The sequence below is a fragment of the Oryctolagus cuniculus genome, chromosome 11 (assembly GCF_051225735.1).
Source record: "Oryctolagus cuniculus isolate XC-2025 breed Fujian yellow rabbit chromosome 11, ASM5122573v1, whole genome shotgun sequence".
NCBI classification, from domain to species: Eukaryota; Metazoa; Chordata; class Mammalia; order Lagomorpha; family Leporidae; genus Oryctolagus; species Oryctolagus cuniculus.
In genome coordinates, this window is record NC_142877.1 from 61,721,218 (window position 1) to 61,740,159 (window position 18,942).

Consider the following 18,942-nt stretch of genomic DNA (forward strand, 5'->3'; position numbering starts at 1 on the left):
AGCTGAAGTGGGAATACAATCCACATATTCTGAGGTGGGACATGGGTGTCTTAAACAGCAGGGCAAATGCCCACTCTTTTTTGTAGAATCAGAATATTCTTCATATAACATAGAATTTATTACAATTGTATTTTCTTTCCAATGTAGTATCATACTTATAAAATTCCTAGGTTTATTTACTTTTAAAAATTTTTACCAAAATTCCTTTCAACATTAGTAAAACTATTTTGCTCATAGTCTGATCATTTTGTGACTATTTTTAGGACTTCAGTTTAGTGCCCTGTTCCTTTATCTATATAGCACATGATCTGATTTTTAATCTCCAAATTTGTAAACATCTCTTAAATAAGAAAAATTAATAAGTGATAATAATAGGCTTCTAAATTTGATCATTAGTATGTTTTTTGACTTTCTTTTAAGGAGATGTAAATCAAAATGGTGTACCTTTTTATTCTTCCTCATAAGTAAGAATTTTTAAAAACTGCTAAGAAACAGATGTTTTGGGGGTGGCACTGTGGCGTAGCAGGTAAAGCTGCCACCTACAATGCTGGCATCCCATATGGGCGCCGGTTCAAGTACCAGCTGCTCCACTTCAGATCCAGGTCTCTGCTATGGCCTGGGAAAGCAGTAGAAGACGGACCAAGTCCTTGGGCCCCTGCAACCGTGTGAGAGACCCAGAAGGAGCTCCTGACTCCTGGCTACAGATCAGTGGAGCTCTGGCTGTTGCTGCCAATTGGGGAGTGAACCAGCGGATGGAAGACCTCTCTCTCTCTCTCTCTCTGCCTCTCCTTCTCTATGTAACTCTTTCAAATAAAATAAATAATTCTTTTTTAAAAAAAGAAACAGATGTTTCCAGGTAATTTTGGTGGGACTGTGAATCAATGCAGCACATTATGAATGAAGAGCAATCAATTGGGGTTAGTGTTTCGGTGCGATGGATTAAGTTGCCACCTTTGATGCAGGCATCCCCTATGAGTGTCTGTTCCAGTCATGGCTGTTCCACTTCCTATCCAACTTCTCTTTTTTTATCTTCAAACTTTTGATGCTGATCTATATGTAATGACATGCAAAGATACTCATAACATGCCATCAAATTTTTTTTTTTTTTGGTAGTGAGAGAAAGAGACAGAGAGAGAGATAGAGAGAAAAGTCTTCCTTCCGTTGGTTCACTCCCCTAATGGCCGCCATGGCTGGTGCTGCGCTGATTCGAAGCCAGGAGCCAGGTGCTTCCTCCCGGTCTCCCATGCGGGTGCAGGGACCCAAGCACTTGGGCCATCCTCCACTGTCCTCCTGGGCCACAGCAGAGAGTTGGACTGGAAGTGGAGCAACCGGGACTAGTACCCGGCACCCCAACCGGGACTAGAACCCAGGATGCCGGCACCACAGGCGAAGGATTAGCCAAGTGAGCCATGGCACCGTCCTATCAAATGTTTTTTAAAACTATGAAAAAATGATGTCTCCTGCTGTTAAAGATCTTTAATTATATATACATAATATAATGGTATGAGAAGTCTAAGAGGATTATATATAAGAGAATATGATTGTTGTTGGATAGTGGGATTATAGATATTAGTTTATTCTAAATTTTATAACAAGAATGTTTATTTTACAATGAAAAAAATGAGAACTATTTCTGTTTTGAAGAAAATTAACCGAGGGCAGGGTACAGAACATGAGGGATTTCTTTTTTACCTTTCCTGATCTATGAAATACAGGGACAGAGGTTGGCCCTTCCTAGCAGCTGAAACACTCTTAGTCCATCCAGTTCTGTTACTATCAATAAATGGCTCTGGAAAGCCTTTGGAATGGTCATGCCACAAGCCCATAGGATCAAGTGATGACAGAGTTGGAGACAAATTTGAGTAAACAGCCCTGTAGAGCTTAATGATTCATGACCATTCCATGTTTAGAGCCACAAGTATGTAGGTGTGTGTAGGATAACATGGAAATAAGAGCTTTCCTTGGGTGAATGAAATTCACCATGGCAGGCTGATGGCTAGGCACTAGTGAGCCATGAGACCCTCTGACACATGATTTTTTCATCCCAAAAATTTCTCATATTCCTGAAGGAATAGATTCCTCACATAAGATCTCAGAGGTTCCTGGTATATCCTACTGCAACCTGCATGTACACCAAAGTGCACTCTCTCCCATAGAATTTATATTGAAAAGGAAGTGATAATCATGTTTTACTTGTGTCTGCACTACACAAGGGGCTATAAAAGACCAATAATATTTCTTTCTTTTTAAAATTATTATAGTTGGTATAATTTTTCATTTTAAAATTTTATCTATACAGATTTTATCTATACAGATTAAGGAACATAGTGATATTTCCCACCCTACCCTCCCTCTTGACTATGCTCCAACCCTTCTTCCTCCTCCACCTCCTATTGCCACTATTAAATTCTACAAAGATTAACTTTCAATTTATTTAATGATAATAAAGTTAACCCTACACTAAGTAAAAGAGTGCAACAAATAGCATGAAGAAAAAAAAAACACTGTTACTCAACATAAGAGACAAGGGTTATAAATAATCATCGAATCTCAAAATGTCCATTTTACCCCAATACATTACATTTTAGGAACTCTATTAGTTACCTCTGATAAGGGAAAACATATATTATCTGTAACTTTGGGACTGGCTTATTTCACTAAGTATAATGTTTTCCAGTTGTGTCCATTTTATTGCAAAAGACAAGATTTCATATTTTTTTTATATCTGAGTAGTACTCCATAGTGTATATATACCATAACTTCTTTATCCAGTCAACAGTTGGTGAATGTTTGGGTTAATTCCATATCTTAGCTATTGTGAATTCAGCTGCAATGAACATAGGGTACAGATAATTCTTTCATATGCTGATTTCTTTTGGTTTGGGTAAATTCCTAGGTGTGGCATAGTTGGATCATATGATAGGTCTATATTCAGATTTCTGAGGTATCTCTATACTGTCTTCCACAGTGACTGCACGAGTTTGGATTCCCACCAACATTAGATTAGAGTACATTTTTCCCTACATCCTTGCCAACATTTGTTACTTGTTGATTTCTGTATGACAGCCATTCTAACTAGGGTGAGATGAAACCTCATTGTGGTTTTGATTTTCATTTCCCTGATGGCTAGAGATCCTGGGCATTTTATCTCTGATGAACACAGATGCAAAAATCCTCAGCAAAATGTTAGCTAATCAAATTCAACAATATATTGGAAAGATCATTCACATAGACCAAGTGGTATTTATCCCTGGTATGCAGGGATGGTTCAACATTTGAAAATCAATAATGTGATACATCACATTAACAAACTGAAAAACAAAAACCATATGGTCATCTCAATAGGTGCAGAGAAAACATTTGATAAAATACACAATCCTTTCATGATGAGAACCTTAGGCACTTTGGGTATAAAAGGAACAATCCTCAGTACAGTCAAAGCAATGCATAACAAACCCTCATCCAGCATCCTATTGAATGGGGGAAAGCCAGAAGCATTCCCTGTAAGATCCGGAACCAAACAAGAATGCCCACTCTCACTATTGCTATTCAGTATAGTCCCAGAAGTTTTAGCCAAAGCCATTAAGCAAGACGAAGAAATCAAAGGGATACAAATTGGGAAGGAGGAAGTAAAACTGTCTCTACTTGCAGATGGCATGATTCTTTATATAAGGGGATCCAAAAAGACTCCATTGAGAAACTACTGGAACTCATAAAAGAGTTTGGTAAAGTGGCAGAATATAAAATCAACACACAAAAATCAATAGCCTTTGTATACAAAGACAATGTCATGGCTGAGAAAGAACTTGTATGATCAGTCCCATTCACACTAGCTACCACCTGTAATGCCAGCATCCCATACTGGCACTGGTTCATGTCCCCACTGCTCCACTTCTGAGTCAGCTCCCTGCTAATGTACCTGGGAAAGCACCAGAGGATAGCGAAAGTATTTAGGCCTATGCTACCCATGTGAGAGACTAGGTAGAATCTTCTGACTCCTGGCTTTAGCCTAGTCCAGCCCTGGCTTTTGAGGCCATTTGGGGAGTAAATCAGCAGATAGGAGATTTCTCTCTGTAATTCTTTCAAATGAAATAATTGAGTTTTTTTTTAAGTGTAATCTATTAAAATTGTAGCTATCCATAACTTTTGATGTAGCAAACCTAATTTTTAAAAGGTTATCTTAGGCCAGCGCTGCGGCTCACTTGGCTAATCCTCTGCCTGCAGCACTGGCACCCCAGGTTCTAGTCCCGGTTGGGGCGCTGGTTCTGGCCCGGTTGCTCCTCTTCCAGTCCAGCTCTCTGCTCAGGCCCAGAGAGGCAGTAGAGGATGGCCCAAGTGCTTGGGTCCCTGCACCCGCATGGGAGACCAGGAGGAAGCACCTGGCTCCTGGCTTCTGGCTTCAGATCGGTGCAGTGCGCTGGCCGTAGCAGCCATTTGGGGGCTGAACCAATGGAAAGGAAGACCTTTCTCTGTCTCTCTCTCTCTCTCTCTCTCACTGTCTAACTCTGCCTTTCAAAAAAAAAGGTTATCTTAGTTACATTCAGACAAATGACCTGAAACTGTGTATGCAACACTATTGAGAACAATAATAGAAACCAATATAAGTAATCTGAGCTTTTATCAAGAAATGGATAAGAAAGTAAGCATTGGAACACTGTGCTGTCATGCATTATTTGGATGCTTAAGGATACTGTGTTGATTTATGTATGATATTCATCAAGATGTTCACTATTTCCCTATGTTAAAAAGGGCAAATTTCTCAAAATTATCTATTTTGTGGAAGTATATGTCAAAAGGCCTTACTTTTTTCATCTAGTTTTTAATTTATTCTTCTTTGCTCTTTATAACTTTTCTTCTCAGATTAGAAGGACATTCATTTTTCATTTTACACCTTTCTGTTGCTTTTGAATCTATTTTCATAAAATAATTAGAAAATTTAAAAGGAGATGAAAACAAACATCTTATTCTTAGAAATAATGTCAATTGAGGCCTTCACTGTGGCTTAGTACATGAAGCCACTGTTTTGGACATTGGTATCTCACATGGACACTGATTTGATTCGCAGATGCTCCACTTCCAATCCAGCTTCCTGCTAATGCACCTGGGAAAGCAGATGAAGATGTCCCATGTGCCTGGGCCCCTGCACACATGTGAGATGCCCTGAAGAAGCTCTTGCCTCCTAGTCCTGGTTCCTGGCTTCAGCCTGGCCCACCCCTGCTGTTGTGCCCAACAGGATGGAATACCTCTCTCCCTCAGTCTCTCCCTCCCTCTTTCTGTGTAACTCAGTCTTTCAAATAAATAAATAAATCTTTTAAAAAACTGGCAATTTGGTGTATGGTGACTTTCCAACTCTAGCACAAAGATGCCCTGCACACAGTTCAGAATAGTAGTTTTTGCCTGGACAAATACAAGGGATTTTAAAAAAATTCAAGGGAAATGCACATTATATTATTTTTAAAAGATTTGTTTATTATGCCTTCCATCTGATCATTCACTCCCCAAATGTTTGCAACATCTAGACCAAGTCAAAGCCAGGAACCAACTCCATCAAGGTCATGTGAACGGCAGGAACCCAAGTACTTTTTCTTCCATTTGTTTATGAACTTCTTGAAGCACCCTCATAAGTTTGAGAATCATTAGTGATAGGTTTGAATGAAACCACCAAAAATAAATGTGTATACTGAGAAAAACTCATGGGCTGAGGTTTATAATATTTAAGGAGTAGATGTAAAAGAGGAGGCTTTCAATTAGCTCTTTGTTGGAAGGACAATGATGAAGTTAAAAGATTTGCAGAGAGAACCATGGTGAAAGTTGTATCTGATATCAAGAAGGAAGAAATTTTCTAAGGAGTGTCAACCAACTTAAAGGTTGCAGAGAGATTAATTAGAATAATGTAATGTATGTTCATTGTTTTTGGCAATATGGGAGTTACTAGTGACCTAGCATGGGGGAGATAGGTATCAGATGGTAGAAGGTCAAGGAGAAATAAAAATTGAAAAATTTCATACTGTTAGTTATACACCTAAAATATATTGGCTATTAGAGTGGCCATTTAGCACAATGATTAAGACACCATTTATAAAACCTGCATGCCATTTCAGAATTCCTTGGTTTAAGCCCTGGCTATGCTTCCAATTCCAGCTTCCTGCTTGTGTATACCCTATTAGATGGCAAACGATAACGCAAGTACTAGGCTTCCAGCTACCTACATGGGAGACCTGGATTGAGTTTCTAGCTCCTTACTTCAGCCTGCCCAGCTCTGCTGTTGTGGGTATTTGGGAAGTGAACTACTGGATGGAAGATCTTTCTGTCTCTGTATTTCTCTATTGCTCTGCCTTTCAAATAAATAAGAAAAACTTAAAAATTGCAAAACAAGTTGGCTGTGAAAGGTAAAATAAGAATTGATTTGAATCTATAAAGGGTTGTGGACATAAGAAGTGTTTTAAACTCAGGTGGTCAGTCCTCAGGGGGCTGAACAGGAATGTATTTTGAGACAACATCTGGAAAAGAAACAAAATCTAATGAAAAGGTAAAGTTAGATCTCTTTAAGACCATACAGGCCGGCGCCGTGGCTCAACAGACTAATCCTCCACCTTTCGGCGCCGGCACACCGGGTTCTAGTCCCGGTCAGGGTACCGGATTCTGTCCTGGTTGCCCCTCTTCCAGGCCAGCTCTCTGCTGTGGCCAGGGAGTGCAGTGGAGGATGGCCCAGGCGCTTGGGCCCTGCACCCCATGGGAGATCAGGAGAAGCACCTGGCTCCTGGCTTTGGATCACTGCAGCGGCCATTGGAGGGTGAACCAATGGAAAAGGAAGACCTTTCTGTCTCTCTCTCTCACTGTCCACTCTGCCTGTCAAAAAAAAAAAAAAAAAAAAAAAGACCATACAGAAGAAAAGATGAAACATAGTTGGACATTTAAATATTAGTGAGGAACTGTCCTAACAAAGAAGGAAATGGTATTTTTTTCTCCTTAAAATCTTTCTGCCTACATGGCCCCTTCAAGTGTAGTTGGTTAATGCTACTTGAACTTAAATTTCATGGAGTTTTTTTTTTAAGTGAGGAATGGGAAATTCATACCTGTGTGTCCAGACACATATTTTCATGCAAGAATCATGAACACAGAAATAGAAAGATAGTGAATTGCAGGGAAAATTTTGATCAATATACAATTTTCTTGAAAGCTGAAAAGGTAAACTAAAATGATCAAGTTACAGATCTGTACTCAGGGAAGCTTTAACAGACAGGGGAGTAGATTTTTTTTTTCACTTTTAATTCCCAAATGAATTATACATGCCTGAGCATCAATAAAGTCATTTTTTAATATTTCTTTTCCTTGATCAGTGGACCTGGAACAGGCCAGTTAGCAGAAGTGCTCATTATACGAATACAGTATGGACTTTTGTTTTTAATGTCAGTAAATAGGTCCATTCTCATGGGATTTGATCTTATATTAAATAATGGGATGGTTTGAAACTAATTCTCCCGCATGGCAGTAGGGAGGAGCACTGCATAATAAAGGATATATTTTGCAAATGCTTTCACCAAACTCATGCGCGGTGGATGGAGTTGGGGTAAATAATAACAGCAACAGGGCATGTTGGATCAGATGGTTTCTGGACTTGGTAGTAGTCCTACATGTTTAAGGCTGGTCCTACTCATTTTTTTTGTGTGTGTGCTGTGCTTTCTCTGTTTATCGTTTCCTTCTACAGGATTCTGTACATAAAAACTGGACTAATGTATCTGACACCAGGAAAAATCATAGAGCTTACATGTACAAAGAATTATCTCTTTTTAATGAACATAATTTATTATATAATTGAAATTATCTAAATTATTCCTGCTGGAATTTCTAATCGAGTTATCTCATTACCATTGTAATATATTGAATTCTTTTATTGTACTCTCCTGATTAATTCTGGAACATGCTCTAACAGTTCTAAAGCCCACTAGGTGTTGCCATTGCTAGTTTTAAGAGTTTTGGAGTATCTGTATTCACTATGCCCTGTCTAAAAAGCTAAGTCAGATAGAAAAATGTTACTTTATAAAATGGTTATTGCAAGCAAATCATTCTTCTTTTTTAAAAGATTTATTTAGTTATTTGAAAATCAGAGTTGTATAGAGAGAAGGAGAGAGACATAGAAAGAGAGAGAGATTTTCCTTCTGCTGGTTCACTCCCCAAATGGCCACAACAGCCAGGGCTGGCACAGGGCAAAACCAGGAGCCCGAAGTTTCATTCAAGTCTCCCTCATGTGTGCAGGGGCCCAAGCCCTTGGATCATCCTCTGCTGCTTTCCCAGGTACATTATTAGGGAGCTGGATTGGAAGTAGAGCAGCCAGGACTTGAACTGGGCTGCTGGCACTGCAGGCAGAGGCTTAATCTGCCATGCAACAGCACCGGCCCCTCTATTCTTTTCCACAGATAATGGGTGGAAAAGGTGGGAAAGAAGATAATTCCAAGAAATTTTATTTTTCCTAATGATTATCAACAGGAAAAATTTTCATTGAAAAAAATTTTAACTACTGTTTATTTCACTAAATGAATGAGTATTGTTACAAATATATATCTTTCTCTATAACAATAATTTGTATTTTTAATCTTAATGCTGGCCTACTTCTAAGATTTCATTTCATAACCTCATATATTATAATCTGTTATTGACAATTATAGAGTACAAATTCAAGATGGCATTGTATCAACCTGATCCTATTTTTGAAGGCATTATGTAACATTTAAGCATGTGTTGTCAAAATCAGCACTAGGTAAGTTTTTATACACTATTTAAGTCTAACTCAAGGTCAACAATTTTAGCTGATACTGATTTTTCTACTTCCTGTGCCAAGCCCCTTATTAACTTCATCACAGATTTTTACACTAAATTATATACAGTTTTTTTTATTGACTGAAAATATGTCCAAATGAGAAATTAAACTCTTTTGTATAGTGAACACTTAGTATCTGAAATGCAGCAACGATTCACTAAAGGCTTAGTTTAGGGAACCTAGAATGCAACTCCCCTGAAATAGACATTGGAAGGAAGACACTTTGGTGGCCAAGCTTTAGGACTAGACTTTGCATCCAGTTGAGGAATCCGTGCCAATGTCAGCAGACACAAGGATTTTGTTTCCCGGAGGTGTCACCACGTAATCAGCCTCAGGTGGGAGTTGCTCAGAGGGAAGCTTTATTTAGCTGTGACAAGTAATGGAGACAATGGAAGTTATAGTTCCCTAAAGAAACTGTTACTAAACAGCAGTTTTCCAGGACTTTTGTAGCAACGGTCAGAGGAGTGTCCAGGGTGTTAACCGGGTACTGTAGCGTTCTTCCTGCTTTGAATTTTCATCACTTGTCGCTCCCCCTCTTTGTGGAGGAGCAACACTGAACCCTGCCTAGGCTTCACATCCGAGTCACGGCACCATTATGTCGCTCCCCATCTTCGTGGAGGAACGACACAGGACCCTGCGCTGTTCTTTCGTCTGCTCGGCCCTCCCCGGGTTTGCTGCTGGTTCTTCCCGGGTTGGCTACTATCCCTTCCACCTCCGTGGAAGGGCGGTTCCCCCTGGCCACTTTCCCCACTTCCGCAGGGGAGCGGCACACCGCCGGCCGGCTTTCTCGGGGGCTGCACAGGTGTTCCCTCAGCTAGATGTTCCTGGTGTATGCCGTCTCTCTCCTCCTTTATAGTCCTCCTCCGCCAATCCCAACTCGGCTGCCCACACGCCAAGTACGCTGCTCTCCTTCAATCAGGAGCAGGTCCTGCAGCTTGTCAAGTTGGTGAGAGGCAGCTGGGTAGAAGCTGTTGCCTCCTCTCCCAGCGCCATATTGTGGGAGAGCAGATGCATAGAATAAGTCTTAATTCCAGTAACTCAGTCCAGTCCGGGTTGCTCCCCACAATCACTGTAAGCTGTATGTTCAAAAATTGGCTCCCACTAGTTTCTTGCAGTTTTGACTGTTCTTGTTTGTGATGGTCAGGCTCCCTCTGTACAAGAGTGCATGACAGACTTTCACTCTGAAAACTGTTTTAGAGTCTCTGCCAGTGCTCCAATGCCTACTTTTTTTGCCACTTCAAGTGTTCACTTTGATTATGGAAGTGACTCACAAGGTTCTACAGTCTAATTTTTCAAATTTGCTGTTATCTAAGATGTGCCTAGTAAACTGCTAATGAGAGGGATTTTACGATTTCCAGGGTAATGCAGCTCTGACACCAAGAAGTAGGCTTAGCTGAAATTCAGCTCCTTGTGACGTCTACTTGACAATATTTTCTGCAACCGCTATTCTCGTGAGACCAGTGTCGGTGTTGCCATTTACCTTCTCTATTCTAGTTTGCTTAATAATTCTTCAGATCCCTTCATATACTAAAGACCTTTTGTTAACAGCAAATGTTAATTACAAATAAGTTTAAACAATATAAAAATTACTCAAAGGCAGCAAGAGGCAGAATGGATTGATGTGGTGTTGGCTGAGTAGGCTTCAGGACGATGGCTTCTTTTTACACAGCAGACAAGAATGAGAAGTTGTCTTTTCCTGCAGTGCTCTCGTAAGAATGAGGAAAGTTTTTACCAGATCCCTCAGAAGGTTTCCTTTCTCATTAGCAAAATTTGAACGATGTATTCAGGCCTGAAGCAATTTCTGGCAAAGGTGATGGGATTAATTAGTTTTAAAAACTCCGGTGTGGGATAGTCAATCACAACTCTGCTATGCATGATTTTAATCATTTTTAAAAATCCAGGTGATTACAAACTACTAGACTTTAACCCTTTACATGCTGAAGATTACTAAGAGGTCACCATTTTATATCACCATTGACTATACCTAATAGGAAATCCTCTTGCTAGTCTTTGGTAAAATTTAGGAAATAAATGAAAACTTCATTTTTTTATTAAGTAAAAGAGAGATTAAGTAAAAAAAATCAGGACAGTTGTAAAAATGATGATTTATTTGGGTGTAATCTCTATATTTTTGGAGCATCTCTTTTTTTGTACTTTGCAAAAATTATTTTAGATTTATATTCAATTTAGTACCAAAAACTTTCACACACTCAGAAACAGCCATTTTATATCTTTTTTTTAACTTTTATTTAATGAATATAAATTTCCAAAGTACAGCTTATGGATTACAATGGCTCCCCCCCCATAACTTCCCTCCCACCCGCAACCCTCCCCTTTCCCTCTCCCTTCCCCCTTCCAGTCACATCAAGATTCATTTTCAATTCTCTTTATATACAGAAGATCAGTTTAGCATATATTAAGTAAAGATTGAACAGTTTGCACCCACATAGAAACACAAAGTGAAAAATACTGTTTGAGTACTAGTTATAGCATTAAATCACAATGTACAGCACATTAAGGACAGAGATCTTACATGAGGAGTAAGTGCACAGTGACACTCTTGTTTATGGCATCAGTAATCACCCTAGGCTCTTGTCATGAGTCGCCAAAGCTATGGAAGCCTTTTGAGTTCACTGACTCTGATCATATTTAGACAAGGTCGTAGTCAAAGTGGAAGTTCTCTCCTCCCTTCAGAGAAAGGTACCTCCTTCTTTGATGACCTATTCTTTTCACTGGAATCTCACTCGCGGAGATCTTTCATGTAGGTTTTGTTTTTGTTTTTTTTTTTTTTTTTCTAGAGTGTTTTGGCTTTCCATGCCTGTAATACTCTCATGGGCTTTTCAGCCAGATCCGCATGCCTGAAGGGCTGATTCTGAGGCCAGAGTGCTGTTTAGGACATCTGCCATTCTATGGGTCTGCTGTGTGTCTTGCTTCCCATGTTGGATTGTTCTCTCCCTTTTTTATTCTATCAGCTAGTATTTGCAGACACTAGTCTTGTTTATGTGCTCCTACCCGCCGGACCCGCCGGACCCGCCGGAGCCGCAGAGTCTGCGTGCCAGCGCTGGAAGGGCAGGTGAGCTAAAAACCTCTCGGTAACCTGAGACATTGGCAGGGAAAGGCAGAAAAAGCCTGCAGAGAAGGAGGCCTGAAACCCCACTGGGGAAAGTTCACCAGGCTGGCTGGAGGAGAGAAAAAAATCGAATAAATAAGGGGAACCTGCATGGACATTTAGCCTCTCTCTCCAATCACCTTACAAAGCTGAGCAAGACAAAGGGCAGGCGCCATTTTACATAAGTAAAGCAGTGTGCGCCATTTTGCATATGTAAAGCAGGTGCCCCTCATTAGCCAAGCAGAAAAACCTGACTCTGGTAAGCAAACGAATACCCACAGGGGTCAGATTTCATACATCAACTACTCTCAATTCCACTCAGCTGTGTGGAATTACTTCCCAACTGAGTCAAAAGAAAAAAAAAAAAAAAGAGAGAGAGAGAACAAGCGAGAGTGATCATTTTATATCTTAAAATAAGTTATAATCTTAGCTGGGAGTATAGTTCATGGTTTTTAAGCAAATATTGTATTTTTGTCTCTGTGGTGATAGATTTTTGTTCTTTTCAAGTAATAAGTAATAAACCCAGGCTTTTTATTTTTCATATTTTCCCTCTACAATGTTCATTTAAGGTAGTAATTTAATGTATAATTGGCAAACTGAGTGGGTAGAGTTTATACTTTTATGCACACAATGATTATAATGGATTCTACACAATTGCCAAGATAAAAGAATTACATCAAACAGAAACAAAGAAGATCATAAGATAATTAAGTTGTTTCCTAAGACAGAGTTTCATGCTGAGAGAAACTGCTTCAGTAAGATATACTAACTTCAACTTCCCAATAACTATAAATTTCTGACAATACTAGGAGCTCATCAAATACACACAAGAACATCTTCACTGACAATCATAAACCTAAGTAAGAAAAGCTTATTGTTTTCCTTCAATTCTTAGAAAATTCCTTAGCTGTCATATAAATATTTAGCATAGTATACCATCTCAATATATACAATATAAAAATCAGAATCATGTTTTGTTCTTAAATGTTGGGAGAATTTTTGTTGCATTTATTATTTAATGTATTTATATGATAGTCTTGAACAAAAAATTTTACTGGATGCCATATGTCCATGGCACAGGATAGGAAAGAGTTCCTAGTCTTCTGATGACATTATTTATAAGCTAATTTTTCTCTTGTACCATATGAAAATTTATTAAATGGATAATAAATGTATAATATCATAATGACGATGTTCTGGAGAAGAAAGCATAGCAGGCAAGTGATTTAGACCAACGTATGAAAGAAGGAAACAGGAATGAATGCTAACTGCCTTATATTTTCTTAGTCCATTTCGCTAATGATGAGCAGAAGGGAAAGCTAGCAAAAATCAACATGTAGTGCTCTGGAAAAGTATCCATATACTATTCACATCCATACACACAGAGGAGTGAATCGGTTTGTTGAAAGTGTTTCTGACAAGGTGTCAGAATGGAACTTATTTCTGCTGAGATTTCAACAGATGAAGAAAAAAGTTTGAAAGATTCCCATGCATTCTAAGAAACATCCCCTGCAACAGCAAAAAAGTCTAAATGAAATAACTGCCAGGGTTTGGATAGGATTTGGCTCCTAAACTCATATAGACCTTTAAACTCAAAAGTCACTAGTTAGTAGTAATAAGGGTGGAAACATAATCCAATCTTGGTGTGTAGGAGAAGGGCTTACAAGGAGGTCCTCGGATCACTGGGGCCTGCCTTTAGAAGGTAGGTCTCATGAGAAGGTTTGTTATAAGCACTGAGCTGGATTCACTCCCCTTCTGCCTCCTGGCTCACCGTGGGATGCTTCCTCTGCAGATGAAACACCACAGGGAACCTCATGGGGATCATTGTTTCCCGAGGGCCACGCAACCACTGCAGAAGGAGACTCGACCTTCACTCATGGAGGTAGGAGCTGAAGAATTTGTTTATTATCTTTGATTTGTGTTTTAATGTCTATCCAGAGGAAAGGCACTGACTCACTGAGGCAGCTGAAGTCAGGTGTTCCTAACAGGTGATCTCTCCAGAACCAAGGTCAAGAGGGAAAAATCAGCTTCAAACATTCTTCAAGCCCAAAGAACAGGCCATCCAAATGAGAACAGTACCTATTAAGTAGCACCTCTTATTTCTCTCACAATTTCTTCTCTCAGCCCTAACTTTGGAGAAATTAAGAATGAGGGGCAGTCAGGTGGAAGGAGGGAGAGGGCTACGTGCAAGTGTAGGAAATAGAGAAGCTGAATGGATTCACCTTTCCCTTCTGAGGTTGCTGGGCTCTAATACTGGAGAGCAACAGAGCTAGAAAACAAAAAATAAACTCTCAGGTAAAAAAATCTGTGATTATTAACCTGAATGAACATTTGCATTACTGAATCAAGACTGTTCCTGGGTCTAATAATTAAGGAATAATGTTTTTCAAAAAACTGAGCTGTATCCTGCATGTCTAGAGGAGTGAATAAACCCTGAATGACACACATGTAAATTAGATAATTTTAAAGTAAATGCTGTATATTCTGAACAAAAAATAAGATATACAACATTATCATACCTTAGAATTCATGACCTTGTTGTGTCTTTTCTATTATTTTATCTACCGCAAACTCCTGATGCTTGGAGATATTATTTCTAATTTTCCTTTAATTTAATTTAGTTTTTGAAGATCTGTTTTATTTATTTGAAAGGCAGAGCTACAAAGAGGGAGGGAGGGACAAGGAGAAAGAGATCTTCCATCCGCTGGTTCACTCCCCAATGGCTGCAGCGGTTAAGAATGGATCAGGACAAAACCAGGGACCTGACACTCCATGTGGTCTCTCAGATGGACGGTAGGGGTCCAAGTACTAGGGCCATCCTCAGCTGCTTTCCTAGATGGGTTAGCTGAAAGCTGGATTGGAAATGGAGCAGCCTAAATGCTAACCAGTGCTCCAATATGGGATGCCAGTATCCTAAGCAAAAGATTCACCTGCTGTGCCACAATGCTGGCTCATGTTTATATAGATATATATAAAATCAGAACTAAGTTGAATATGATTATTATTTTAAAAAAACCTTTGTTTTTTTAACTTCCTCCCACCCGCAACCCTCCCATCTCCCGCTCTCTCTCCCATTCCATTCACATCAAGATTCATTCTCAATTATCTTTATATACAGAAGTTCAAGTTAGTATATATTAAGTGAAGATTTCAAGTTTGCACCCACACCAAAACACAAAGTGTAAAGTACTGTTTGAGTACTAGTTATTGCAGTAATCCATATTGTACAACACATTAAGGACAAGAGATCCTACATGAGGAGTAAGTACACAGTAACTCCTGTTGTTGACTTAACAAATTGACACTCTTGTTTATGGCATCAGTAATCCCCCGAGGATCTTGTCATGAGTTGCCAAGGCTATGGAAGCCTTTTGAGTTTGCCAACTCCGATTTTATTTAGACAAGGTCATAGTCAAAGTGGAAGTTCTTTCCTCCCTTCAGAGAAAGGTACCTCCTTCTTTGATGGCTCGTTCTTTCCACTGGGATCTCACTTGCAGAGATCTTTCATTTAGGGTTTTTTTTTTTTTTTTTTTGGCCAGAGTGTCTTGGCTTTCCATGCCTGTGAAACTCTCATGGGCTTTTTAGCCAGATCTGAATGCCTTAAGGGCAGATTCTGAGGTCAGAGTGTTGTTTAGGGCATTTGCCCTTCTCTGGGTCTGCTGTGTATCCTGCTTCCCATGTAGGACCATTCTCTCCTCTTTAATTCTATCAATTATTATTTGCAGACACTGGTCTTATTTATGTAATCCCTTTGACACTTAATCCTATCTTTTTGATCAATTATGAACTGAAACTGATCACTTTAACAAGTAAGATGGCATTGGTACATGCCACCTTGATGCGACTGAATTGGAATCCTCTGGCACATTTCTAGCTCTACCATTAGGGGTAAGTCCGAGTGAGCATGTGCCGACTGTATATCTCTTCCCTCTCTTATTCCCACTCTTATATTTAACAGGGATCACTTTTTAGTTAAATTTAAACACTGAGGATAACTGTGTGTTAATTAAAGAGTTTAACCAATGGTATTGCATAGAACAAAAAAATACTAAAAGGAATAAAATAGTAAGTTGTTCCTCGATAGTCAGGACAAGGGCTGATCAAGACATTGTTTCTCATAGTGTCCATTTCACTTCAACAGGTTTCCTTTTAGGTGCTTAGTAGGTTGTCACTGATCAGGGAGAACATATGATATCTGTCCCTTTGGGATTGGCTTATTTCACTCAGCATAATGTTTTCCAGATTCCTCCATTTTGTTGCAAATGACCAGACCTTTTTTTTTTTTTTTTTTTTTTTTAACTTCGGTATAGTATTCTATAGAGTACATATCCCATAATTTCCTTATCCAATCTTCTGTTGATGGGCATTTAGGTTGGTTCCAGGTCTTAACTATTGTGAATTGAGCTGCAATAAACACTGAGGTGCAGACAGCTCTTTTATTCGCCAATTTAATTTCCTTTGGGTAAATTCCAAGGAGTGGGATGGCTGGGTTGTATGGTAGTGCTATATTCAGATTTCTGAGCAATCTCCAAACTGAGTGCCATAGCGGCTTTACCAGTTTGCATTCCCACAAACAGTGGGTTAGTGTCCCTTTTTCCCCATATCCTCACCGGCATCTGTTGTTGGTAGATTTCTGTATGTGAGCCATTCTAACTGGGGTGAGGTGAAACCTCATTGTTGTTTGATCAGCCCTTGTCCTGACTGTCGAGGAACACCTTGGTTTTGATTTGCATTTCCTGGCTATGACAAGAGTTTGGGTGATTACTGACGTCATAATTAAGAGTGTCAATTGTTAAAATACAACGGGAGTCACTGTGCACCTGCTCCCTATGTAGGACCTCTGTCCTTAATGTGTTGTACTATGCAAATTAATGGTAAAACTACTACCCAAACAGTACTCTATACTTTGTGTGTATTTGTGGGTGCAAACTGTTGAAATTTTTACTTCATATATACTAAATTATCTTCTGTATATAAAGATAATTGAAAATGAATCTTGATGAAGAATGGGATAGGAGAAGGAGTGGGAGATGGAATGGTTGCGAGTGGGAGGGAGGTTATGGGGGGAAAGGCCGCTATAATTCAGAAGTTGTACTTTGGAAATTTATATTTATTAAATAAAAGTTGAAAAAAAAAAATCCTCACCTTACAGTGGTAATGAGGACATTTTCTTGTATTAACTTCTAAAGGCTTTATAAATTTTCGTTTCACATTGAGATCTTAAATCCCATTAGAATGTATTTTTGAAGAATGACTGGATTGGTTCCTGAGCTGTATATTCTGTTCCGTTGGTCTGTTTATCTTGACTTAATATCATACTGTTCAATTAATATAATTTACATATACTTAAATTTGAAAGAAATTAATCATCTTGTTTTTCACTATTAATGTCATGTAATGGTGTTATTTCTTGACCCTTTATATATTTTTAAAAGACTTATATTTATTTGAAAGGAAAAGAGAAGTATAAAGTGCAAGAGAGAGAATGATATCTTCCATCTACTGGTTCACAACCCAAATGACTCCACCAGCCAAGGCTGGACCAGGTAGAAGCTAGGAGTCAGGAGCTTCATTCAGTTCTTCTAAATGGGTGCAGGAGCCCAAGCACTTGAGCCATCCTCTGCTGCTTTCCCAGGTACATTAGCAGGGAGCTGGATTGGAAGCAGAGCATCTAGGACTTGACCAGCCACCCGTACGGGATGCCAGTATTGCAGATTGTGGCTTAACCTATTCTGTCACAATGCTGGCCCAGACCCTTGATATTTTCATATGAATTATAGAACTATATAAGATAAATATAAAAAGCCTTATAAATGTATGAATAATCCTGTAACCGATTCTATAAAATCAATTTTTCAAGCCCATACTGAAGCACACAAACAAAATTCCTGTTGAGATACTGATTAATTTGGAGAGAATTTACATTTTACATTATTGTGTCTTTGTCCATACACATAAGGTATTTCTCACAATTTTTTAAATGTATGTCTGTTTTAATAGTGGCTTTAGTCTGAATTGTGTCTCCTTCCACTGAATTCATATATTGAAACCTTAACACTCTTCCCCTACCCCGTCATGTGACTATTGGACATAGATAATGAAGGTTTAAAGAGGTCATTAATGATTGGATGCCTTATAAGAAGAAAAGAAAAAAAAATCACCCTCCATATATATGTAAAAGACCACAAAGAGGAGATTACGTGAGCACACAAGGCAGCCATCTACAAACCAAGAGAAAAGCCCTCTGGATGAAACGTAGCATGTTGGCATCCTAATCTTGGCCTTGCCAGTCTCCAGAATAATCAGAAACAAATTTCTGTTATTTAATCTTACCCAGCTCACATTGATTTTTTTTTTTTTTGTGGCAGCCTAACAAACTAATACGTAAGTGCTCGAGATTCTACACAGAGTAGGTTCCTGTATACTTCATATTTTTGATACTAATGTAAAGGACATCTACTAAAAATTCCATTCTCTGCTTCTTGTAGAGAAATGAAATTTATCTTTACAGTTTGATCTTTTATCAATCAAGCTTGGTAATCTCTCTTAATAAATGACAACTACTGATCTATAAGTCCTTTTAAAATCTGCAGAAACAATGATATCTGTGAATAATGAAAGCTACATTTCTTTCTTTGAAATCTTAATTTTTCTTTGTGGTCTTAATGTGCTGATAAGGGGTTAATTCAGAACATCTGAGTTGGATTCTGGTAATCTTTAGTTCTGAGCAGTATCCTGGGATGATTCTAGTAAGCTTAGGAAACTACTGCGATTGTATTGGGTCACATAGTTCTGGCCTGCAATCACATACTGATAGGATCACATTTGTTGGTTAGTTCACATTTTCTCTTCCTAATGGCGATTTATGAAAAGTTAAATTTATCTGCTGGTCAGCAATACAACTGGACATATCTGTATCAAAAGGACAGGACTCGACTCTTTCAGGGAAGAGACAGAGATACTGTATGAGCTGGAGATTGGTGAGGGCAGCTGAGGCTGAGCAACAGGAAAACTG

General features: G+C 38.9%; 1 long non-coding RNA gene across 2 annotated transcripts in view; it reads left to right on the forward strand.

Moving 5' to 3' along the window:
• Nucleotides 1–13,352: 13,352 nt before the first annotated feature.
• LOC149123501 (uncharacterized) overlaps nucleotides 13,353–18,942 on the forward strand; it is a 54,817-nt gene continuing 49,227 nt past the window's right edge. The window contains exons 1-2 of one of the 2 annotated variants that reach the window (XR_016216155.1): nucleotides 13,353–13,629; nucleotides 13,720–13,809. This is a non-coding gene — a long non-coding RNA (uncharacterized LOC149123501). The other variant, XR_016216154.1, reaches the window with a different exon arrangement.